This window comes from Triturus cristatus, chromosome 3_1 (assembly GCF_964204655.1).
Source record: "Triturus cristatus chromosome 3_1, aTriCri1.1, whole genome shotgun sequence".
Lineage (NCBI taxonomy): Eukaryota > Metazoa > Chordata > Amphibia > Caudata > Salamandridae > Triturus > Triturus cristatus.
Window position 1 is genome coordinate 482,286,922 of NC_140583.1, and position 26,017 is coordinate 482,312,938.

General features: G+C 47.4%; 1 protein-coding gene across 1 annotated transcript in view; it reads right to left on the reverse strand.

The window, feature by feature from the left end:
• The window catches only part of CRTC3 (CREB regulated transcription coactivator 3), a 1,114,890-nt gene extending 1,089,906 nt beyond the window's left edge, over positions 1-24,984 (reverse strand). Inside the window, exon 1 of the mRNA XM_085644305.1 lies at positions 24,881-24,984. The gene's annotated coding sequence lies outside the window, so the exon portion shown is untranslated. The remainder of the gene's footprint in view (positions 1-24,880) is intronic.
• Positions 24,985-26,017: the final 1,033 nt, after the last annotated feature.

Sequence of the window (26,017 nt, forward strand, 5' to 3'; positions counted from 1 at the left end):
TGCTTCAGCTGGGTCAGTGAAGAAGAAAGTGGCGCCTTCAAAGATTATCATAAGGCGCGCTGGAAAAAGCATCAAGTATTCTATCCCCTTCTGGCAGAGGTGGCGTTTTACCTCTAGAAAGGACGAACGCTGGCACTGCACAGCACAGGTAGGAGAGGAATAACATAATGTGCTTGTTCTCCACTTGGAGAGGTTCTCTCTGCCTTGCGGTGTGAAGCACCGCAACCCTGTCCTTAAAATGAAGTAGTTGCACCAACATTGGGCGATGTGCCCAGACGCAATGCTCTCTCTCAAGGGAGAAAAAGGGCGTGAGGTTTGAGGTTGGAGCAAAGAACTTGAACCAGGTCTCTAGGCAGGCAATGGGGTCAGACCCTTCGATTCCCTCTGGAAGTCCCACAATTCGGATGTTGCTCCTCTGGTAACGGCCCTTCAAGTCATCTGCCCCGCATTTTAGTTGTGTAACCCGGCCTTGGAGGTCACGGATCCCCGCCTGGTGGTTCTTTGTGAGTTGCTGCTGGGTAGAGAGGGTTTTCTCACCATTTGCGACCCTGTCAGCAAGCTTGCAGTGATCGTAGATGAGAAAGTTAAGGTCAGTGGCCAGGGCTATGAACCTGTCCTCCATGGTGACCTTGGAGCATTCTTTGGCCGCCAGTACTTTATCCAACTTGTCAGATGTGGTACGGGCCGGCGCGGTGTCTTTCTCTCTCTGCAGGGTGCCGAAGGGCACTGCACAGGAGCTGGCATCTCGGGTCCAGTAGTTGAGCACAGTCTGCCCTTGGCTGGAGGCGATCCCATAATGCTAGCCAGGGGCCCCATAGAGACACTGGCAGCAGTGCAATCAACGTCGCACCCCTGACCTGGAGTGCACCAATGGACAAATTAGGGTGAGAAGTCCTGCGTACCCAGGATGGAGTGAGGCCCCAGTCTCGGTCAAGCTGCTGACATAACTACTACCTCCACCTCAGGCCAGGCATCAGCGCATGGCGGGGACCCACCTGGGGTCCAGCCAGGGCCACTGACCTGTGGGGGTCGGCCGCGAGTAGACTGGATCAGGGAGGGAGCGCAGAGTCAAGGCACGTCAGCTAGGCCGCCTGCGCCTTGGTTGCGGCATGGTTTCTGGTGTCAGGAGACATAAAGGGCCGCCTCCAGTGACTCCATGAGGGTTCCCTCCCTGTAGGGGTCAGGTCCGGCCAGTTGGGACCAGGCAGGGAGTCAACAGCAAATCAGGGAGTCACCAATGTCCAGCCCCAGGCAATAGCACCCCTGTGTCTCGATTACAGCGCTGAATTGGGGGCCAAGTGTCACCATGGGTCACCTTCCGAGGAGGGCCAGCAGGAAGCCCCTCTCCATCGTATCCACGGGCATGCAAGCAGGAGGCAGAATAGCAGCGGAAGGAGCAGAGTCAGGCTCTCCAGCAGAGGAGCTACCCTCGCACCTCGATTATGGTGCAGATTCTGGGCCTAGAGGAGGGTTCAAACCGATAGCCTCCTGCCCGGGAACGCCGCCACAGTCCTCACCTTTGAGGTGCCATGCCCGAGGTCTCGCCCCCTGCACCCAGATTATGGCACCGAGTCGGGGGCCTGGACTGTTCGCCCACCTGAGCACGTTACCGCTCCTCGCGCCCAGCAGAAGACAGTGTTGGGTGCCCTGCAGGAGTATTCCTGAGAGGCTGGCATTGCGTCAGCCCTTGCAGCCGAAGTCTTCATCGCCCTTTCCAACGGGGGCAGCAGGGACGGGTCCAGCTCACACCAGTATTTTAGGGCCCTCGGTGATCACCGCAAATAGTGCTCTTAAGGTCACCGCCCACTCGTTGGCCACCCAAGCTGGGGGAACTCAGACAGGTAGGGTGCGAGGGGAGGCCAGGAGCAGCGACACTCACTCTCCGCTCCAGCGGTTGCATGCAGTCCTCCGCTGCACCTCATTCCAGGTGTCAAAGCAGGGGGGCCTATGATGAGACCTCCCGCGCAGCCCCAGACCGGGCACTCCAACATGAGGCCATCAACTCAGTGCCGCACATGTTCATGCCTGCCTGCGCCGGTCCGGGCATTATGCGTCGATGTGTGGCCCCAGGGACCGGGAGGTCCAGTTCATAGTGGAGGCCCCCATTGCCTCGGGCACAGTGCACAGAGGGGTAGCACCACTGGACAGGGCCAGCCCACGAGGATATCTCATTGCCAAGGAGGAACACCGCACCACCAGACAGACCAATGAAGCCGGGCACTGCCTTTTTGTGATTGGCTCAGCAGTCCCGGGCCAACAGTCTCTTCAGCCGCGCCACCCCGACTCTTGGGCACCAACAAGAGAGCGGCTCCCTGCTGGTCCGTGATGCCCTCTGATACTCCACCGGCCAGGATGAGTGCTGAAGGTCGGGCCCGCTCACGGATTTCTAGGCAGGTACGTCCGCCATCTTGGCTGGCTCGGCCACACCCCCCCTGAGAGATTCACATCACTGCGAGGCAGACCCACAGCATCTCGAAGCACTGTGACAGGTTGGACTGGGTCACTACCCGTACCATATTGATCTGCATCCTAACCTAGGAGAACCCTTGCACCTATCAGCGTCCCCCCCCCTTCCTGTGTGGACACCTGGGGGGCATTTCTCCACACTGCTGTGTGAACTAAGAGGCTCTGTGACCCGATCACCACACTGAATTCACTCTTGCCCCCCCCCCCTCTTCTACAGCATCATGGAGAACGCACTTGCTAATACAAGGTTGAGGAAGCACCTGTCTGCCCCGTTGACGGCTTGGAGTCGGTGACCAAATACGCAGCAAGCGAGGTCTCCCTGTCCCTGGGGAGATGCAAATGGGAAGTGCAATTATTCATTGATAGATTGCATTTATCGGGGCACCTATGGGACATCTGCACCATCATGATATCACTGAGTGGAGGGGGGTTCACTGTGCACATCACTGCCTATTATGACATGATGGTGCACCCTTAAACGCTCCAAACCTGGGGATGCCCTGTAGGCTCCCGCCTCATCCGAGATGGGGACACCCGTGACGTGATTGCTCCCCAGTGCTGATCATGTGTTCCAGGACACTAATGCCAAGTTCACTTTACCTTTAGCAGCTGTGCAGGACTTAAAAGCGATGCCAGAGCCTAAACTAGACATCTTGATTGTAGACGTGGGCCACATGTGTGAGGAACATAATAAACTGAAGACCAAAGTCACCACCCATGATGTGACCATAAAACAGATGGAACCAGTTGTTTCAGAAAAGCAGGTGGCGCTGAACACTTTGCGGAGAGAGGTTGACCTATTGAAGCAAAGGACTGCAGAAACAGAGGGGAGGTCGAGACGGAACGATATACAGGTGGTGGGTCCACCCGAGAAGATTGAAGTCCCAAGATGGACCTGTATCTAGAACAATGGCTGGGTTAAACAGTCTGGGAGGTAGGACGTCTACTTTCTTTTCAGTTGAGCAGGCGCATCAAGTTCCGGCTCAACCACCGTAGCCAGGAGCGCCTCTGTGTCTGGTGGTGTCACGCCTGTTCAATTACCAGGATCGAGATAATATTCTTCAGATTGATCGCACCAAGGTCCCATGGCAAGTGGAGAATCAGACAGTCAAGTTCTTCCCAGACTATACAGCTTACTATGCAGTGAAACTCAATTCCAGCAACTGAGTATTAAATAGTTGTCTGGCTAAACTCAATGTTGTGGATGGCAACAAGGTGCTTCTTTTTCATTCCACCCATGAGGCACGGGACCGGCTAGAGTCCAAAGGATAGCAGCCTACGTCAGACTTGCAGGAAACTGAGGTGGCTTGGCATCCTGCTCGGAATTGATGCCCAGGGCCGGCTTTAGTGCTGGTGGCGCCTGCTGCGAGAATCATTTTTGGCAACCCCCACACCACATGAACGCCTCCTTGGAATCTCTCACTACGACCGAGCAAAGTGCCTCTCATCTCTCCAATCATAAATTTTTGCTAAACACAGTGCCCAACCCTGAGGTCTGCGCCCCCTCCACGGGTCAGCGCCCAGTGCAGCCGCACCAGTCGCACTGCCCTAAAGCTGGCCCTGTTGACGACGCAACAGCCATAAATACCGCTCCTGCCCCTTCCAGGACTAGGCTGCACAGGAAAGGACGCAGGTGGTGGCTGCACTAGTCCAGGCAGGGTTGCTCATCATAAGCTATTTGCCCCTTCAGATGAAGGTGGCCGCAGGCCCCTGGTTACGAATTGTACTATGCTACAGCACAGCTACAGTGGCTGATACAGTGGAATGCAGGAGAACCGTCTCTGGAATACGCTGGCATTTTGGATGAGTTGGCAGCGAGACCATTGTTGCATAGGTTTTTTAATACAACACCTCTTCGAGGCACGGATAGTATGCCGCTATGGACAGCACTTTATGTCTGGAAACAATATGCAGGAGAGGGGCAGCACCGTACACCTTATGCACTCAGTCTCCTGATTTGGGCCATGCCAGAATGTGCAGGCTTGTGACCGCGCATCGGGTCCGGGATTGGGAAGAAGCAGGAATCATAACTTGGGCGGATGTGGTGACCGAGGAGGGTCTCTGTGCCTTTTATTTTTTGGTGCTGGACCATGGGCTGGGTCTGGAGCTGTTCTTACTGTATTAAGCCCTATGGGATGTGATGCGTAAGACCTGGGGATCTGATCGGGAGCAGCCTCTCACGAGGGCACCTCTCGAGGCCACCTTGATGGGGGGGGAACATCACGCGAGCCATCACGCATTTATACTCCACGTTGTGAGGCAGACCAGCTGCGAAACATCCGCAGTTACAGCCTGGATTGGAGGAAATTGGCGCTTGGGATTGATATCACAGACAAAGAGTGGGATGCTTGCAATCTGTTAAATAGAGAACACAAACACATGGTCTCGACTTATACTATTTCACTTCCTGCACCATGCATATCTCACCCCTCACAGGGTCAGCAAGATGTTCCACGGTGCTTCTAATTTAGGGCTGAGGTGCAGATTAGCTGATGCAGACTTCCTTCTCATGGTGCTGTTCTGCATATTGATTCGTCCCTTTTGGGAGCAGGTGTTACAGGTGGTATCAGTGGTGACAAGTAGTTTGTTTATGCTGGACTAGCTTAGATCAGGGGTCTGCAACCTTTTCTGAAATAAAAGCTACTTATGTTCAACGAAATCATCCCGAGCTACTAATGTTAGTGATGTGATAGTGAGCACCCCACCCAAGACTGTCAGCAGTGATAACATCAGTGTATTAGGCAGGGTTACCAACAATAAAGGAAACAAGCATTGGCATAGCCAAAAGGTCTTGCCTTTTGGACCTTATAAGTGTTGAGTTATCCAGCACAATTTCCTTGGTGCAACAACATCAACTGTTGCATGGCTAAACACTTATAAGGTCCCAAAGGCGGGACCTATTGGCTATGCCACTGCTTGTTGCCTTTGCTGTGCTTATTGGTGTATTTTTTTATTTAATGTTTCAAGATAGTGGAAGAGCTTGGAGCGTTAAATGTAAAAAAATATATATAATAAAAGGTGTATGAAATCAGGTTTAAAAAAAGTTGAGGTCCGTTAGCAAAGTGTATTTGCCAGATGTTGAAATAAAAAAAAAAAAGAAAGTTAAAGATAACTAAATAAATATATGGAATAGAAGGGGCCAGGGGAGTAATGGGGGCAGAGAGAGCAAGTAAACGCAGGTAAAGAGGGGTGGCGAGGGATCAACAAAGATTGGGGGGGGTTGAGAAATTGCAAGGAAGCTACGATCCAAGAGAGGGGCAAACACAAGAAGGAAATCCATCGAAGAAGACGCAAGCAATTTAGATTGACAAGAAAGGTAACTAATGATAAGTAATGAACAGGCCCAGATCATACTATATGTATTGGTACTGTCCACAACCAGTCTTTCATCAAAACCCACTTACAGCGAGCTATAGGCAAAATCGAAAAAAGACACTGTCAACATAAAACACAATCTAATGTTCAGGTCATGAGTTAGAATCCCATCAAAGAACCATCAACATTCTATGCGTCTAAGGTAGGTAAATTGAGATACCAAAAGTTGGGTAATAGCAACATTTGTTATAAGCAGTGCTTAGAAACAGCAGAGGTGTATGGTGCTTTACATATAGACAAGTTTTATCAAGTGTGGAACCTTCCCCCACAGGCCAATGCTTTGTTGTTCTTGTACTTCCTAGATAGGTTCGTTTGTGCCTTACAAGTACCAATACATTAATAAATCAGACATTAAGTAAACAAGCACAAAAGAAGCATAAAAAAGAATGATAAACGAGTTAATAAAAGAAGCCTATAAAACAAAACACAGGGAACGCAAGCGTCCAAATATGAGCAATTCTAAACGCAGCTTCAGCCCTCGTTACCTAATGTGAAGAAGCACTGAAATACAAGCGCGGCCCCGCGGACGCAAAATTTAATTGTGAGAGGGGGAGCCGGAGGTGAGCCTGCGAGTGGTGCGTACGCGAGTGGTGCGCACGCGCGTGCGCGCTTGGGAGAGGTCTTTTTTGAAGCACATACTTGTGCTTGTGGCGTGCCCCTGCGCGCTCCCGCAAGGTGTATGCTGCCACAAGCATGAGTATGTGCTTTGAAAAAGGCAGAACGACGGCTAAAGGTCTCCTATGCAGCACATGCGCGTTGCGTAGGCAGACCTAAAAAGCACTATAAATTTTGAATGCATCTGCATGGGTAATACAAAACATCAAGAGCTACAATTCCCTTGGCACCAAAATCATAATACGACTAATAAATCTCTCCAATAATATCTTTAAATTAATTTTGAAAATGTAACAATTTTTCACCAATCGTCATTGTCAGAGGGATGGACAGAAACAAAATCGAGGAGACCTAATGAGATTCTCAATCGTGTCCACTTTTATTCAAAATTGTTCAAAACCCCCCAAAAATATGCAAGGTGTTGGACTTGGCGAGAGATTTCTCTTCTTCGTGTGGATATGGACTTCGGCTTTTGGTCTCGGTCGGAGTTTATTTCTTCTTTTCTTCTTCTTTTTTGCAGGTCTACTCTGGAACATTGAAAACCCAAGGAGGCTCGAGAGAAAGCAGAAGGCACGGTGAGTATGGGGTTTCTTTTGTCCCTATTGAGAGAAAAAATAAAACAGGACAGGACAGCCTTCACCGTTTCCAAAGTGCATTCCTCAATTGTAAAGGAGAGAGGGTTGATACATTTTTTTTCTATAGCAGGTCTTTCAATAAAAGATTCTCTCAAGTGCTATAAGAGCTGCTCATTCTTCTGTGCTTTCTTATTCCCTGCGGCTTGTTAGGGTTTAGATCGATTAGGTACTCTCTCTTGCCCTTGCTCACATTACCCCTTTCAAAACATGAAAGAATCAAAGGGTAATACTCTTAATAGCCTTTTCCCAAATGTGGCCTCCCAAAATAAAATGAGAGAAACAAATAAACAAAATATCAGCCTTAATGACTACTTCCTACACTCTGCTTTGCTGAGGTATTGTGGCAGAAATGGAAAATGAGAGAACCAAGAATCAGAAATATACAGGGCTTTATTTGGGAAAAAAACCTGGGGGTGCTCTAAAAGGGGCGGGGCAAACCTCAAAGGGGTGTGGCCTATCTAAGTAGGGGCGTGGTCTAAATAAAGATAACTAGTGTAGCAGTACCCCCTGCTCTGACAAGCCGTCTGCTCTAGGACTCCTCAGAGTGTCATCAGATTTGGAATTCCCCACTCAGGCTCACTCTCTCCCCTCCTTATTACAGCAAGGCTATGTATGGATAACCCCATACACCCTCCCCAGTACCCCAAGACCGGTGTCGTCTTCCGGGAAATGCCCAGGCAGACACCTCCCGTATAGGGTGGCTTCACGTGAGGCTGAGTGTACTAGAAGCACTGCTCCCAGAAGACAACGCGGCTTCACAGCCATGAGTTTTAACGAAGCTACCACCCCGATCAAAACATGCCACAGAGTCCTCCTACAACACGGCTTACCTGGCATGACGTTATGCCTTGACCGCCACTACTGAGCAGTGAGCAAAATGAGCATGCGCACATCGATGTGAATGCTCTCACTGCAGTCCAAGAAAAAAAAGATAAATGACTACCTCTGTGAGGCCCGAAAATAGAGCCCAATAGAGACCCGTTTCGAGGCCCCCCTGAAAATAACTGCCGGTGCTCAGACTCGGACAGACCCGGCCCACTTAAAGCCCTGAGTAGTGCCATCTACTACCATGTTATTGCGAACTCCTTATGTAATTTACTTCACTCTATTTTAAAGCACTCTGACACCTCTGGGTTAAGTACGCACTTTATAAAAACACATATATAAGAGGGGTCAACCTAGCAGTCGCAAATAGGATTGACTTGTTCGTGAGATCGGGGCTGGTTCGGAGCACGGCCATTCATAGCCCTGCCGAGTGCACGCGTCTCGGTTAAATAATAATATATGTTACTAATTTCTTCTGATCCCCCACAAGCATTGCAAATTGCCCTGCACATGTTGGTTGCCGTTAATCAAAAAAACTGATAGCGACGCTACTGCCATCTCTTCTTTGGTTGCTAGCAGGTGAGTGGCTCTGGGCTGGGTTATGGCTGGATTGATTAATGTCAGGCAGAGGTTCAAGTAAGGGCGAAGTGGGCACTAATTGTAGCATAGGAAATTGGCTCCTGTGTGAAACGTCACTTGTTAAATGTATTCCAAGCGAGGCTGTAAAAATTAACTTGCTTATAAACGTAATAAACGCACCAAGGGGGCGTAAATGGCTTTACAATGTCCCCCCCCCCCCACTCTCCCTACCCCATTGTGTGTGTCAGCACGAGATGAGACAGCTTCCCGGGCACACACACAGCGGCACCCGAGTACTTCACAGGTCTTTAACCCCTTGTATGCCCATGACGAGCTGGACTCGTCATGGAGCACAGTCGTGCTGTGCCCATGACGAGTCCAGCTCGTCATGAGGCATTCCCTGGGGAATCCCTCTGGTGCGAGCACCAGAGGGATTCCCTTTCATGCAAAATAGCCTCGGGAACTGGGGAAGAGCTTCTGCAGCTCCTGAGGCCCCCCCACTTTCACTGTAATGACGATCGCGCGCACGTCGCGCCGACGTCATTACAGTGAAAGTGAAACTGAAATGAGCCAAGAGGCTCATTTCAGTTTCACTTTCTACGTGCTCAGGGGGCTATCTCAGCCCCCTGAGCACGTAGAAAGACGGGAGAGGTATCGTTGGAAAGGGGAGAATCTCCCCTTTCCAATGGTACCCCTCCCCAGTGGATCCCTGCTTGGGGATCGCCACAGGAGGGCGATCCCCAAGCAGGGATCCACCCACTAGACACCAGGGTGGGGGGAGCGGCCCCTTGGGCAAGGGCCTTTGCTCCCCCCGAATTATTTGGGCATTATTTAGTCTTTCTGCCCCCCCTGGGTGGCAGATGGGGGCAGTAGCCCCCAATCTGCCCCCCCAGGGGGCAAAAAGCCCACTAGACACCAGGGAATTTCATAAAAAATAACAATAGGGGTGGGGGCTGCCCAAAACGGGCAGGCCCATGCCCCCACCCCACCCCCCAATAATCACAGTCTTTCTGCCCCCCAGGGGGCAGATGGGGCATTGACCCCTAATCTGCCCCTTCGGGGGCAGAAAGCCCACTATACACCAGGGATTTCTTTTCAGTTTTTTTTAGGGTGGGGGCTGCCCGAAACGGGCACGCCAATGCCCCCACCCACCCACCCACCACCATTATAGCCTTTCTGCCCCCCCCTGGGGGCAGATGGGGCATTGGCCCCCAATCTGCCCCCCGGGGGGGGCAAAAAGACCACTAGACACCAGGGAATTGTAAAAAAATAAATAAATAGGGGTGGGGGCTGCCCAAAACGGGCAGGCCCATGCCCCCACCCCACCCCCAGTTATCACAGTCTTTCTGCCCCCCCCGGGGGGCAGATGGGGCATTGGCCCCTAATCTTCCCCTTCGGGGGGGGGGCAGAAAGCCCACTAAACACCAGGGATTTTTTTTGCGCAATTGTTTTTAGGGTGGTTTTGGGCCCTTGCCCGTGGCGGGTCCTTAGGCCTCCCACACGAGTGAGGCACCGTTTTTATCAGGATTCCCGGGGGAACGCTGGGTGGTAGGAAATTTGTGTCAGCCTGCTGATGCCACAACTTTCCCACACAAAAATGTGTGAAAAACGTGATATTTTCAGCTAAATTTGAGGTTTGCAGGGCATTCTGGGTAAGGAAACGTTGGGGGATCCACGCAAACCATACCTCCCTGGAATCCCCCGGGTGTCTAGTTTTCAGAAATGTGTGGGTTTGGTAGGTTCCCCTAGGTGGCCGCCGAGCACCGGGCCAAAAACCCAGGTGACCCCCTTGCAAAACCAGGTCGTGTTGAGGTAGGCAATTTTCATGTCACCTCAATACGTTTTTGGCCCTTGCCTGTCGCGGGTACTTGGGCCTCCCACACGAGTGAGGCACCGTTTTTATCGGGAGACCCGGGGGAACGCTGGGTGGTAGGAAATTTGTGTCAGCCCGGTGATGCCACAACTTTCCCACACAAAAATGTGTGAAAAAGGTGATTTTTTCAGCTAAATTTGAGGTTTGCAGGGCATTCTGGGTAAGGAAACGTTGGGGGATCCACGCAAGCCATACCTCCCTCGAATCCCCCGGGTGTCTAGTTTTCAGAAATGTGTGGGTTTGGTAGGTTTCCTTAGGTGGCGGCAGAGCTAGGGTTCAAAAACTACAGCTAGGCACTTTGCCAAATAAGGTTCAGTTTTTCACTGCGAAATTGAGGTGTGTCCCCAACGCGTTTTGCGCCGTTTCCTGTTGCGGGCACTAGGCCGACCCACACAAGTGAGGTACCATTTTTATCGGAAGACTTTGGGGAACACGGGGTGGGTGGAAATTTGTGGATCCACGCAGATTCCAGAACTTTCCGCCACAGAAATGTGGGGAAAATTGTTTTTTTGTGTGCAATTTTTTAGGTTTGCAAGGGATTCTGAGTAGCAGAACCTGGTGGGAGGTAGTCAAGTCACCCCATCCTGGATTCCTCTGGGTGTCTAGTTTTCAAAAATGTATAGGTTTGCTAGGTTTCCCTAGGTGCCGGCAGAGCTATGGTTCAAAAACGACAGCTAGGCACTTTGCCAAAAAAGGGTCATTTTTCACAGCGAAATTGAGGTGTTTCCACGTTGCGTTTTGCGCCGTTTCCTGTCGCGGGCACTAGGCCGACCCACACAAGTGAGGTACCATTTTTCTCGGAAGACTTGGGGGAACGCGGGGTGGGTGGAAATTTGTGGATTCACGCCGATTCCAGAACTTTCCACCAGAGAAATGTGGAGAAAATGTGTTTTTTTTGGCAATTGTTTAGGTTTCCAAGGGATTCTGGGTAATAGAACCTGGTGTGAGGCAGTCAAGTCACCCCATCCTGGATTCCCCTGGGTGTCCAGTTTTTAAAATTGTATAGGTTTGCTAGGTTTCCCTAGGTGACGGCAGAGCTATGGTCCAAAAACTACATCTAGGCACTTTGCCAAAAAAGGGTCATTTTTCGCTGTGAAATTGAGGTGTGTCCACATTACGTTTTGCGCGGTTTCCTGTCGCGGGCACTAGGCCGACCCACACAAGTGAGGTACCATTTTTCTCGGAAGACTTTGGGGAATGCGGGGTGGGGGGAAATATGTGGATCCACGCAGATTCCAGAACTTTCCACCACAGAAATGTGGGGAAAATGTGTTTTTTTTGGCAATGTTTTAGGTTTGCAAGGGATTCTGGGTAACAGAACCTGGTGGGAGGCAGTCAAGTCACCCCTTCCTGGATTCCCCTGGGTGTCTAGTTTTAAAAAATGTATAGGTTTGCTAGGTTTCGCTAGGTGCCGGCAGAGCTATGGTTCAAAAACTACAGCTAGGCACTTTGCTAAAAAAGGGTAATTTTGCATTGTGAAAATGTGGTGTGTTCACGTTGGGTTCTGAGCCATTTCCTGTCGTGGGCACTATGCCTACCCCTACAAGTGAGGTACCATTTTTATCGGGAGACTTAGGGTAATTCAGATTTGTAAAGGAACCGTTATTACCTATTGACTTTCGATGCATTTCTGCCTTCCAAATGAAAGACATTGTGTAAAAAAGAAGTCATTCTAAAAAATGACTGATAATTCTCATGCTAGTATGAGTATTCCCAATTTCGGAAATGTGCAAATATCTACTGTTTCTAAACTCTATATTTTGTTCCTATTTCAGAAATACATAAGTGTCTTTCATACCGATTTTTCCATGTACACATTTTTACAGAATAATTACTATATACCCGGTACATAATAAAAAACCATTGCAAGTTGCTGCTCAGTTTTTGGCTCTGGGTTTGTCGGGTTCTTGGTGAACCTACAAGTCCTATATATCCCCACAACCAGTAATGTCCAGTGGATGTAACGGTATATCACTTTCAAAGAGCTGTCAAAATTAGAAGAAGTTACAGGTGAAAACGTTGACACAAAAGGCGCTTTTTTTCAACAAATTTTCAATTTATCCTATATTTAACTGTTAGTTTCTATAAAGAAACCTTGATGGATCTACACAAATGATCCCTTGCTGAATTCAGAATTTTGTCTACTTCTCTCAAATGTATAGCTTTCCAGGATCCATTATTGCTTTTGTACCCATTTCTACCATTAACTGGAAGGAGGTCGAAAGCACAAAAAATAGCAAAAATAGGCTATGTCCCAGAAAAATGCCAAAACTGTGTAAAAAATGTTGGGTTTCTGACAAAAGTCTGGTATCCCCTAAAAGCTGGGAAAATGGTGATTTCAGCCCCACAAACCCTATTTTGATAACACTTGCAGGGAAAAACCCAGATGCTTTCATTTGCAGCCCGTTTTTCCAATTTTCCCCCCAAAAACCTACATTATGCTGTATTTTGGCTCATTTCTGTGACCCCTCCAGGGGAATCCACAAACCCTGAGTACCTTCAGAATCCCCATGATGTTGGAAGAAAAGGACGCAAATTTGGCGTGGATACCTTATGTGGTCAAAAAGTTACAGGGGCCTCAGCGCGCACTACCCCAAATAGCCAAAAAAGGGCGTGGCACAGGAGGGGAAAAGGCCTGGCAGCAAAGGGGTTAAAAGACCATTTACTTGTTAACAAGGCTTTGTTGTTTTTCACACCTTCTTAGAGCCACTGCAGCTCCACTCAGACTATCACTGGAATAATTAACCCCCCACCTCCCTGAAATGTGGCTCTAGTTGAGCCTCTGCCAGCAGCCCGAGCAAGCTCCCAACTTCAACTGCTGAGGAGGGGAACATTTTCCTTCATACATTAGGATTCTCTATTCTAGAATGTAAAATGCAACACATCTGTCTTTAAGAACAATAAAACAAAATGATACTATATACTGAATGATACCCATAGGAAATAAAACAATCAATGCAAATATATTCATTTTAAGCATGAAAATAATGCAGCTAAAGCTACCTATTACTTAATGCCCATTGGAAACAACACAGGACCACAAATAGACCCTCACACGTAATCGCTCAACCTTGATGGTATCTTCCTTTGATGTGCACACCTTCGCAGATCCACTCGTTCTGTCATTCAGACCTGCTTACCAGCCAAAGGTACCTGCTGTTCTAAATCAGCATATTGTACATCACCAGAAGATTCTTTCCGTACTAAGCTCGAGTCCATACGCACTCCCCACTTTTTCTCAACTTTACCATATTACTCACGTTCCATCGCTTCCTATCTTCCAACACAGCTGTAAACCTTCCAGTTCTACTCACTGCAGTCCACGGAAAAAAAAAAGATAACGGACTACCTCTGCGAGGGCCGAAAATAGAGCACGATAAAGACCTGTCTCGAGGCCCCCTAAAAATAACTGCTGGTGCTCAGACCCAGACAGACCCGGCCCACTTAAAGCCCTGGAAATATAAATAAAAAAGAAAATATATTGGTATAGTGCTCATGGAGTTACCCCCCCCCCGTTTTCCCAGTAAAAGCTGCAGGAAAGTGAAGCACAACAACTCTGTGAGTATACTTCTTCCACACTTCCCCCTTGTCACTCACCGCGATAGCTGTAACTCTCCCCAGAGTTACGGCGGGATTCCAGGCTCTCCTGGGGCGTCCACTAGTCCTCCAACCACACGTCAGGGTCATCCTCTTCGGGACACCGTTCCACAGGTTCGAGTCTGGTCACCTTGTCTCTCCGGTGCTTGGCTCCTCTGCTCCGGTTCCTGAAGTCTGGATGCGCCTTCTCGTCCCTTCTCCTTCCGGGTGCAGTTTTTCTTTCCTCCCTCTTCCTCCTACCGGTCATCCGGTGTTCCTCGTGGGCCCTTCTGTTCAGGACCGGTCCGTGACGACGATTGGTCCTCTCGCTGGGCATGTTTTTCCTCAGCCGGTTTGGGAAAGGTGGGAGGGTTATCCTTCAGGTGCCTGCATCTCGGTATCCCTGAGACCACGGCGTCCGCCCAGGAGGTGTCCGGTAAGCTCCGGAAACGGGTCCTTGTCCCTCCCTCACATCCCCTTCCCTAGCTTTTTACTTGTGGGATCAGGGTTTGTGGGATACCTTGACAGATAATCAGCATTAGCTTGCTCTTTGCCTTTCCTGTGTTGGGTAGTGAATTTATATGGTTGTGGGGCTAGAAACCAACAAAGGACCCTGTCATTATGTCCCCTGTTCTTCGATAACCACTCCAGGGGGGCATGATCAGCGAACAAAGTGAAATCTCAACCCTCGAGGTTATATCTTAACGCCTCGACAGCCCATTTTATTGCCAATGCTTCTTTCTCTATGACTGTGAACTTGCTTTCCCTAGGAAAGCGTTTTCTGCTGATATAAATTGCATAGTATTTCCTGTCCCTGCAGATCTTCCTGAGAAAGGACCGCTCCTAAACCGTGGTCACAAGCATGTAAGATAAAGGGCTTTTCATAGTAGGGATTCAAGAGCAGTGGTTGACTGGTGAGAGTGTTTTTCAACTGATTAAAGGCCTGCAATAGTTTGGGGCTAGACTGTTTCAGTACTATTTCTGTCTTCACGTTTTTCTTAAGGAGATCGGTCAGGAGGGTTGCCATTTCTGAAAAAGAGGGGATGAAGCATCTAGAATACCTGAGGATCCCTAAAAAAGCCCTCAGTTCTTTCTTGCTCTGTGGAAAGGGTTTGTTGGAGATGGCCGCCAGCTTTTCTTCTTGTGGCTTAATCAGGCCTTCTTCCAAGAGGTAACCCAGATATTTTACAGACCGGGCGGCTAGATGGCTCTTGGCGGGATTGATATTGATTCCGCCTTCTTTCAGGGCTCCCACCACAGCCTTTACAAGCTGCAGGTGCTGGTCCCAAGTATCACTATAAAGGATTATATCATCGATATACGCAGCAGCATATGCCTGATGAGGCTTTAGGACATGGTTGTTAAGCCTCTGAAAAGTGGCTGGGGCTCCGTGTAAACCAAAAGGGAGCACTTTTAAATGGTACAATCTACTTGGGGTAGAAAAGGCAGTTTTTTCTTCATCTTGTTTTCTCAGGGGCACTTGCCAGTACCCTTTGCAAAGGTCTAGCGTGCTAATGTACTGGGCTTTTCCCAGCCGCTCTATCATTTCGTCTATACAAGGCAGGGGATATGCGTCACACTGGGATATTTTGTTTACTTCCCTAAAGGCAATACAGATTATTATAGATCCATCTGGTTTAGGAACAATGACAATGGGTGAATTCCACTCGCTAGTGTAAGGTTCAATGATGCCCAGCTCTAACATACGTTCCACCTCTTTTTCAATAGCTTCTCTTCGGGCTACCGGTATCTGATATGGTCGCAACCTCACTACTTTTTTTGGGTCAGTGGGTATTGCGTATTTAATCAGGGTTGTCCTCCCAAGTATGAGGGAGAAGACCTCTCTAAGTGGATACAGGTGGGTACTTATTTCCTCTTGTTGTTGAATCTGAAAGTCTGGGTCTATGCTTTCATGAAATAGGCAGGTCCCTTTTTCTACCGTTCCCAATAACCCCCGGCCTTTTCCCTTCCCATTTTTTCAGCAAGTTGATATGTTAAATTTGAGGGTTCTTCTTATTGCGAGGATCTAGCTCTAAGCGATAGGTAACGGAGGTTATTTTGTCAATGACTCTATATTGGCCTTGCCATTGACCCAAGAGTTTATGTTCGGATGGTGTCTTCATCACCAACACCCAATCACCAGGTTCTAGGCTGTGCTCTTTAGTTTTTTTAATCATATTGCTTCTTTTGGGAAGTCTGGGCTTGTTCTAAGTGGGTTTTGACTATGCTCTGAACTTTCTGAAGGTCTGTTTTTAGCCCCAGTACGTAGTCAGGCAACGATTTATCGCCCTCCTCCCATTCCTCCTTCACCATATCAAGCAGAGTGCGGGGGTGTCTCCCGTATAACAATTCAAATGGAGAGTATCCTGTACTTTTCTGCTGCTTGCATCGTATGGCAAACAGGGCCAAGGGCAACATATGCTACCATTTCTGGGATTCCAAGTCTAGTAGTTTCTTTAGTGTGATTTTTAGGGTAGCTAGGATATCTTTCCACCAACCCATCAGTCTGGTGATGGTAGGCCGCAGTGTACAGTTGTTTTATTCCCAGTTGCTGGCACACCTGTTTCATCAGATGGGAAACAAAGGGGGTTCCCTGATCTGTTATTATCTCCTTAGGGAACCCTACTCGTGAGAATATATTTATCATGGCCTTAGCTATTTGGGTGGCGTTGGGTTGTCTTAGAGCTACGGCTTCAGGAAATCTGGTGGCATAATCCACCAGAACCAGAACAAACCGATACCCACTATGAGATGGGAGGACGGGGCCTACTACATCCATTCCCACTCAGGAAATGGGTTCTTCTATAACCGGTAGAGGTCTTAAAGAAACCTTAGCAGGGATTGTCCGGCTGTTTTTCTAGCAAATAGGGCATTCTTTACAGTATTTTCTAACCTGATGATATACCCCTGGCCAATAAAAATTCTCTAGGATGGCCTTCTCAGTTTTCTCCCCCCCCAATGTGTCCTCCTAACAGATGGCTATGGGCTAGGAAGAGAACGTGTTCCCTGCATTTTTGGAGAACTAACAACTGTAGTGCCTGGTGCTGTCCTCCCTTTCGATAGGGCAGGCCCTTCTTCTCAATAAATTGGGGACCTACTTGGTTGGGATTTTCCTGTACCGCAGACTGCCTCCAGGTCTCCTGCAGACTGGGGTCCTCCCTTTGAGCGGCGCGAAATCCGCGGTCTTGCACCCTTACTGAGGAAGGAGAGAATTTGGATAAGGCTACCCTGATCCATTCCTGTTTCTCTCTCTTTTTCTGTTTTCAGGTCTTTCGGGGTTTTCTTGTGGTAGGGTCTATCTCCTCTACTTGGGAAAAGGGGGCAGTTTTCCTCCATTCTTTCCCTTCGCTCCACTGTTCTCGGATGAGATCCCCCATGTGTGGAAAGTCATTACCCAGGACAAGGGCTTCCGGTAACCTGGGAATTAGTCCTACCATAAGGGTGATCGGGTCTACGGTGGGTCTTGGTTGTATCTGCACAGCTGTCGTGGGGTATTGTTTCATAACTCCATGCACACACTGGATATTTACATGACCAGTAGGGGTCTGAACCCCACCAGGAATGACCTGAGGCTGCATAACGCTTTGAAGACATCCATTGTCTATTAATGCTTGTCTAACTTCCCCATTACCTTCACCTGTCTGTGATATGGGGGACCTCGGTATTTGGTTGGGGTACAGAAAAACGATTTGGCAAGACAGATGTCCATCGGTTCTTCTTTTTGAGGACAAGCCCGTGCAATATGTCTGTAATGGAAACACTGTGGCCCTGGCATTGCCAGGGCCCGAAAAGGAACTGAAAGAGATCCAGGTGGTGTGAGGGAATCTGTTTTCCTTGGGTGGGGGTTTTGCTGTTTTGGCTCCGGTTCCTCCTGTGGATCACCATTGTGTCTCTTCTCGGCCCTTTTGGACTTCTTGTGCTCTACTATAGGCACTAGCTATCTCTACTGCCCTTTCCAGCGTCAGGTTTGCATGCTGGGGGACCCACTTCTGTATGGGAGGGTGTAGGGATTGTAGGTATTGTTCCAGGTAAATCTCCTCCATGATTTCTTCTTCTGTGGAGGTGAGCGGTTGTGGCCAATGATCTGTCATATCATGATTACGGGGATATAAGGCCTTTGGAGTTTCTTTTGGCCCTTCTCATATTTGTCAGAGGCGAATTTGATATGTTTCTTTGTCTGCCCCCATTCTTTCCAGGATGCTTTTTTTGATCTCTTCATAACGGGTCAGACCAAGCGGATTGGCCGCTTGGTATGCTGCTTGTAGGTCTCCTGTAAGCAGAGGTCCTAGGTATTGACCCCACTGCTCGATGGGCTAGGTGGCGGCCCTTGTCATCCTCTCAAAATTAGAACAAAAGAAATCTGGGTCCTCCAGGCTGACATATTTCTGTAGCACAACTGATGGCATGGGAGTATGGTTACGTTGTTGACCTAATGTCTCTGCCAATTTATTAATCGCTGTCCCCTGGGTCTGACCTTGTTCGGTTAAGGCTTTATGTAGTTTCTCATGATCCTCTTCATCCACCGCGAGGAACTTCTCCATGACCCATCCTAATCTTTCTTGGCTCTCTGCCATCTTCTGAAGGGTGACCTCCATGTTCTGGGATCCCACTTCTGACACCACTTGTCGGAGGGATGGGCGGAAACAAAATCGAGGAGGCCTGATGAGATTCTCAATCTTGTCCACTTTTATTCAAAATTGTTCAACTAAAAAAAAAATAGGCAAGGTGTTGGACTTGGTGAGAGATTTCCTTTTTCTTTTGGATATTGACTTCGGTTTTTGGTTTCGTCGGTGTTTATTTCTTCTTTTTTTCTTCTTTCCTCGCAGGTCTACTCTAGAACATTGACAACCCCAGGAGGCTCGAGAGAAAGCAGAAGGCATGGTGAGTATGGGGTTTCTGTTAATCTTATTGAGAGAAAAAAGAAAACGGGACAGGACAGCTTTCACCACACCGAAAGTGCATTCCTCAATTGTAAAGTAGAGAGGGTAGATACATTTTCTTTCTATAGCAGGTCTTTCAATAACAGATGTCCTCAAGTGCTATAAGAGCTGCTCTTTCTTCTGTGCTTTCTTATTCCCTGAGACTTGTTAGGGGTTTAGATCGATTAGGTACTCTCTCTTGCCCACAGGAGGCCTTTCAAAACATGAAAGACTCAAAGGGTCATACTCTTTATTGCCTTTGCCCAAATGTGGCCTCCCAAAATAAAATGAGAGAAACAAATAAACAAAATATCAGCCTTAATGACTACTCCCTACACTCTGCTTTGCTGAGGTATTGTGGCAGAAATGGAAAATGAGAGAACCAAGAATCAGAAATATACATAAAAAAGAAAAGATATTGGTATAGCGCGGATGGAGTTACTAACCCCTCCTCCCCTCCTCCTGTTTTCCCAGTAAAAGCTGCAGGAAAGTGAAGCACAACAACTCTGTGAGTATACTTCTTCCACACTTCCCCCCTGTCACTCAGCGTGATAGCCGTAACTCTCCCCAGAGTTACGGTGGGATTCCAGGCTCTCCAGGGGCGTCCAATCACTCATAAAGATGGGCACCCCTGAAGTTAGATGTAGGTAGAGAAGCAGGGGAAAATTAAACAAAACCAAAGACAAAACAAAATGCTCTACTTATATGTTTTCAAGTGTGCCATACGTCATCTATTTATTGACTGCTCTGGCTTGCCAATGACCCATAATATTCACAAAAACCAAAATATATTGAACATTATATTTTCATAAATATTAATTGATACATCACATATAAGTCTCATATTGACAGGTTACAGAAAACAAGTCCCATTCCACGCAAACCAATCATCACAAACATACAATTTCACACTCTACCATACTCATGCAAACCACATATAAAAGCATTCCATTCATACCAAAGAACATAATATGAATCAAGTTCCCTCAACAAAGAAAGACAATGGTGTGATAAAGATTTACACAACATAAGTCATTGTCATAATGCAATGAACGTATTCAAAATTAAATAAAATGTGTAAAATGTTGGAAAGAAATGTCAATCATTCAACATTGAGAAGAATTTTTCCAAGTTTATTAATTGACTTTCCAAGAGGGGTGAGTTAAATAGGTTCATGGAGGGAACACATTCCAGTGGCGATGCGCGTTTCAGTGGAAAGACCCTTCTCTGGGTCTCACCTTCTTCAGGGGGCATACAATAATTATGGAAAAGGTAGGTAATGGGACCTGTCAAGAAAAACAAGGGAATTTTAGCTGCGGTTTCTCTAACTGAAATTAAATGCATAGCATCAGATTATTTCCAAGTTAATAGCCGGGGGAGGAAAGCACAAAACATCAAAGGCGGTAACTTCACGTGCTAGACTAATAGCAGCTCTTGGGCTCCTAACAGTGCTAGTTCAGCGTCACCGTGTTAATCGAGGATTCGTAAAAGTTTCCATATGGTTATCAAGAGAAATTCAATCAGTTTCTCAATTAACTGTTTAATGTGGCGGCTATCCTGAATGGCGTCACATACATTATCCGAAGGAAGCCCGAGATAAGCCGAGTGATAGTCTCTGGATTAGAGTTTGTGTATTTCATGCAGCGGCATTCCAGCGTGGTGTTCCGCTCGCTATGTGAAACACCATTGTCTTTCTTTGTTGAGGGAGCTTGATTCATATTATGTTTTTTGGTATGTATGGAAGGAATGCTTTTATAAGTGGTTTGCATGAGTATGGTAGAGTGTGAAATTGTATGTTTGTGATGATTGGTTTGCGTGGAATGGGACTTGTTTTCTATAACCTGTCAATATGAAACTTATATATGATATATCAATTTATATATTATGAAAAAATAAAGTAATGTTCAATATATTTTGTTTTTTGTGAATATTATGGGTCATGGTCAAGCCAGAGCAGTCAATAAATAGATGACGTATGGCACACTTGAAAACATATAGGTAGAGCATTTTGTTTTGTCTTTGGTTTTGTTTCATTTTCTCCTGGGGCATCCACCAGTCCTCCATCCACACGTCAGGTTCATCGTCTTCGGGACACCGTTCCGCAGAGTCGAGTCTGGTCACCTCCGTCTCTCTGGTGCTTGGCTCCTCTGCTCTGGTTCCTGAAGTCTGGAACGCGCCTTCTCGTCCTCTCACCTTCCGGGTGCAGCGTTTCTTTCCTCCCTCTTCCGGTCACCCGGAGTTTCCTGTGGGCCCTCCTTTTCAGGGCCGGTCCATGATGGCGATTGGTCCTCTTGCTGGGCGTGTTTTTTCTCAGCCTGTTTGGGAAAGATGGGAGGGTTATACTTCAGGCGCCCGCATCCCGATATCCCTGAAACCACGGTGTCCGGTAAACTCCGGAAATGGTGTCCCTCACAGTCATCTTATGAGATCTGAAAATATACACATTCTCGTCTCTGGTTAAATGCATTTTAATTTCGGTATACAAATAATAATTCAACCAAGCAAAAGCTTTTATAATACTGGTATTTGTAAACCGCGAACAATTACCCCTAAGGGTATCAAGGCGCTGGGGGTCGTCGGGAAGATTAGGCAAGCTTATTGCCTAGAGTCACATGGTGCTATGCTAACCTGCCGCCGGCACTGGGGATCAAACCGTGAGCCCTCGTGCTCCGGAGTCAGCCACCCTGGCTGCTGCGCCACACCTCTTCCTAATGTAGTAGTCTGGGCTGTACACATGAGAGCTACTCACTGGTAGTTTGAGAGCTACTGGTAGCTCACGAGCTACTCGTTGGAGGTGTCTGGCTTAGATACTTGTTGATACAGGGCGTATAACCAAGACAAACAGATTTTAAAATTTAGCACTCATTATAGCTTAACGATGTATCTCTATGGCCCTGAAGTCCACCATAGCACCCCCACTAAAGCATTGGTAGGCAGACATACTCCGCTGGGCACCCGTACCGAACTACTGGTGCACAATCGACTGCGTACGAGGGGAGAGGGATTGGATCCACTGGAATATTGAGATACTTACCTGGAATTACTAGAGGTAGAGGCTGGCGACCACCCCCCTTGAGTGCCCAGCCTTTACTTTGGGAGATAATACACAGGCAGGCTTCCCCCTCTTGACAGTTGCTGATAGTCCCCCTCACTTCGGTTGGTATACTAGATGGCCAGGTGTTGGACCCGCTTCTGAGGCATCTTTGAGGTTATGATGGGGTGAGAATTCTTAATTTGTTGTGAAGCAGTGTTCTGAGTACTCATACATCTGTTAGAGCACTCTTGGATTGTGCCCTGATCTCTCTGTCCCTGTAACACACACACACAGACAGTTTGGGGTGGGAGGCTGTTGTTTCTATTTCATTTTTTTTTTTTTAGTGTTCAATCCATAGCGCAGATACATATCAATTTTGATCAACACGTAACAATCCCTTCCTGTATACATGAAGTACCAAGAACAGAAAAAAAGCAAAAAAATACATCGATCACAACCTTCTATAACAGCCAAGATCAGATAATCAACTTATGTGTTGTATCAATGATTCCCATATCTGCATCCCCAGCTTTTGCCCCCTAGGTGATTTTGTGCAGTAAAGGCTGTATTCCAAATTGTGTATATTATAAAATTTAAAGCCTCCAATATAACAGCTTCATCACAATTTGAGCCATAAACTGAACAAATAGTACATTTGGTCACTCCAATAATACATTCTGCAATAGCCCATCTTCCATAATTATCTGTCAATATCCTCCCAGTCCTGCTTATCCCACCCCGTACCAAAATAGTGACTCCCCTACTAGTACTAGTCTGCCAAGTCGCAGCAAGAAGTGTATATCCAGGCTCTTCCATCACTTTACGTTTTTTCCACGGTATATGTGTCTCCTGGATACACAAAATGTCTGGTTTCATTATACGTAGATCTGCAGCTACCCTACGCCTCTTATTATTGTTATTAAGGCCACAAACATTAAACGAGCATATGCGTATTCCACTAGCAGTCATTTCCCACACATTTATCCAAAATTGCATGACTCCTTGCTGATCTTTGGCTAAATATTTTAACCATATTGTATAAATCAAAAAACTTTACCATGGATTGATTTTTGTACTTTAAGCCAGCCCTAAGCCCACCCCTGTCCCACCCCCGCCCTATTGCCCTCCCCCACACCCTCTCCCCTTTTTGTAAGCAATAAGGCCCAAGACCCTAGTGATGAAGAGTGAATTGACAACCGTGTGTTCCCCTATCCTCCCAACCTCTTCCTGGCTTACTATGTTACATGTGCGCCTAACTTACTTCCATAGCCTATAATACAAAGTTCTGATGTTCCTACATATGGCCCCACATATCAATTAACAAGCCAGGTCATAACAAAACCATACACAAAGCTGACAATATATGGCCAGGAGGACACTTAAATAAAGATCATATATTCTATTGCTTGCACATCCAAGGTAAAAAAAACGTGTTTGACCCTTTAGAATTACTTTGAGAGTGGCAGGATTCAATAAAAAACTTGAGCACCCTTCCCCTGAAAGGAAGTAATCAACTGGCGTAGCTGCCATCTTTTCTCCACAGTTTGCTGACAGTAGTCCGGTCTTACAAAAAATTGTGTTCCCTTCCTGGCCCTCTTTCTATCAGGCCGTGCAAGTTCGTATATTGCCTGGCGTGCCAGAAAATTATTAAAACATATCAAAACATATCAAAATTGCTTGTGGTCTTGCATCGAATTGACCCGCTTTCAAAACCCTCTGCTTGAATGGGAACCTATGTGCCCTTTGCACTTCATTTGCCCAATTCCACCCTGTCAGTTTAGGAAAGGCCTCTGTAAATAACTCCACCACAAATTTACGGGTATCCTGTCCCTCAAACCCCTCTGGCACCCCTAAAATCCTCAGGTTATTCCTCCGGAGTCGATTCTCCAAGTCCACAGGTTTAGCTTGTATGTCGTCCCTATGTTGACTTAAATCTTCTGACGCTGCCTTTTGTGCCGCCATTTTGTCTTCTAATGTGGAGATTCTTGCCTCAGCCAAATTCAGCCTCTCAGTAAATTCACTACACGTTTTGGCAATCCGTCTAACCGTATTCTGTAGTTTGCGGCACGCCGTGTGTGTTTTTGCATTCTCCGTACGAGTCTCATCCCTATGCTCAGCTATACATTGGTAATTTGACCCCAGAGAGATCTCGTGGACTGGCATCGCTACTTTGACCCACTCATTTTGTTTGTCAGCTTTAACAGTTTCAGGGGTCAGTTCAGTCGGTGTGGAAAGTCCCTGCATCTGCATCTGCTCGCTGCAACCTTTCCTTATTAAGCCCTTGTTTATGTACCATCGTTATTTCCAAATTTTCATCTTCAAGGCTTGTAGCATTTAAATCACTACCAGAGATCATTATTGATTCTTCCAGGGAAACAGATTTTAATCCTAATTCTCCATCGTCATCATAATCTGATAGATCTGAATGATCTGATAACGAAAAATAATTCTCCCCTGAATCACTCTATTGATAGTTTCAGGATTCAGTCCAGTCGCAGTATCTATCAAACCCGTATCCTCTTGCGGCCCATTTGTCGTCGAGCCTCGCTCAGCCACTAGCACTACTTGTCCTAAATCTAAATCCCTGTCTGTCCCTCTTTGTTTGAACTGTTCTTTCCGATATTCCTTCCGCTGCACCACATCTCCATGCTTATCTGCTGCTGCATCTTCTAAATCATCTGCTATTTCCTTAGACACACACCGACTTGGTAATATTGGCTGCTTTTTCTTACTTGATGGAAGGAATATCTAGGGTATCTGGGAATTCTTTTTGCCCCCCAGTCTCTTGCATCAAGCTCTCAGTATAGACTTCTGCTCCCTCTAGCCCTCTTCTTGCATTGCCTTCAGTAAAAGCAACTCTGTTCACTGCATCATTAACCGTCTTAGTCTCCCTTCCACGCCCAGTTTTAGGAGGCATATCTACAGCTTAAAAGAAAAACTATTGCAGTGTAATGAAATATAATTTCTTTATTGTTTTACTCACAAGGTCCTTTCACACTTCTGGAAGTTAAAGTAGTCAAATGCGTGTGGTAATCTCTGCGAGTCCAAGCATATTCAAGCACGCGTAGCGATCTCTGCTCCCTTGCCACCAGACGTCCAGAATCTGTAATATCCACGCGCGCGTAGCAATCACTGCTCCCGTGTTACCGCTACCGCTGCCATTTGTGTACAGCGGATCTCTTCAGCAGTCTCAACTCCTTTCCTGAGATCCTGGAGTCCTGCAGTACTGCCGCTCGTGAATCACTGTTGATACAGATGCCTGTTCCTCCAGCTCCCTCGGAGATCAAACTATCTGGCCTCCCCAGGCGTTTCTCTGCCGAGTTGGCTGTTCAAACCCCCTCTGCCTTTTGCTCTACGCTATTCGTGAGCTCCACACCGCCGCCGCCGCCACTCCTGCTCCTCCTCAAGCTCCACAGCTGTGCACCACAGGTAATCACGCTGAACACTCCCAAGGCGTTTAACTACCCGGATGTTTTTCTGTGTTTTTCCGCGTCTTCCTGTATCTTTAATTCGTTTTATTTGGTCTCATTAATCACTTTGCATTGTTCATCTCTCCGGTTTCATCTCCGCCGTTTTTTTTTCCGTCCTCCTGGCCACCGGTTCCCTGGGATGGGGGAATGCACTCAGGAGCCCCTCACTGACTTGTCCAACCCGTGAACGCCATCTTGCCCCTCGGGGGGCTGTTGTTTCATTGTTATAGTTAATTGATAAATCTCGAGTTCAACTATGAATACACTCGCAGCATCTGTTGCACTGTTCACAGACATGACACACAAAAGCAAACATTTTGCTCTAGGCCCTCTGCTGGCAAGTCTTTTGACTTGGGCCATGGGGTTCTGTTGCATAGGAGGGAAATCCCCAATGCACATGTATCCGGTGGCTTATTGTTCACAAATAGCTGTGCTATCTATGACTCCCGTCTTCTACCACTGTGTGAGGTTAATGTATGGCATATGTGTTCCTTTTATCGATTGTATCAAGAAAATATAAAATGCAATAAAGTTATTTAAAAATAAATATGCGCGTTCCGCTCCTCAGGTGAGTGTCGATCGGGGCTGGAGACTGTAGCTTAGTGGTTGTCTCTATGGCACTCTGACGCTCCCTGTGTACTCAATAAAAA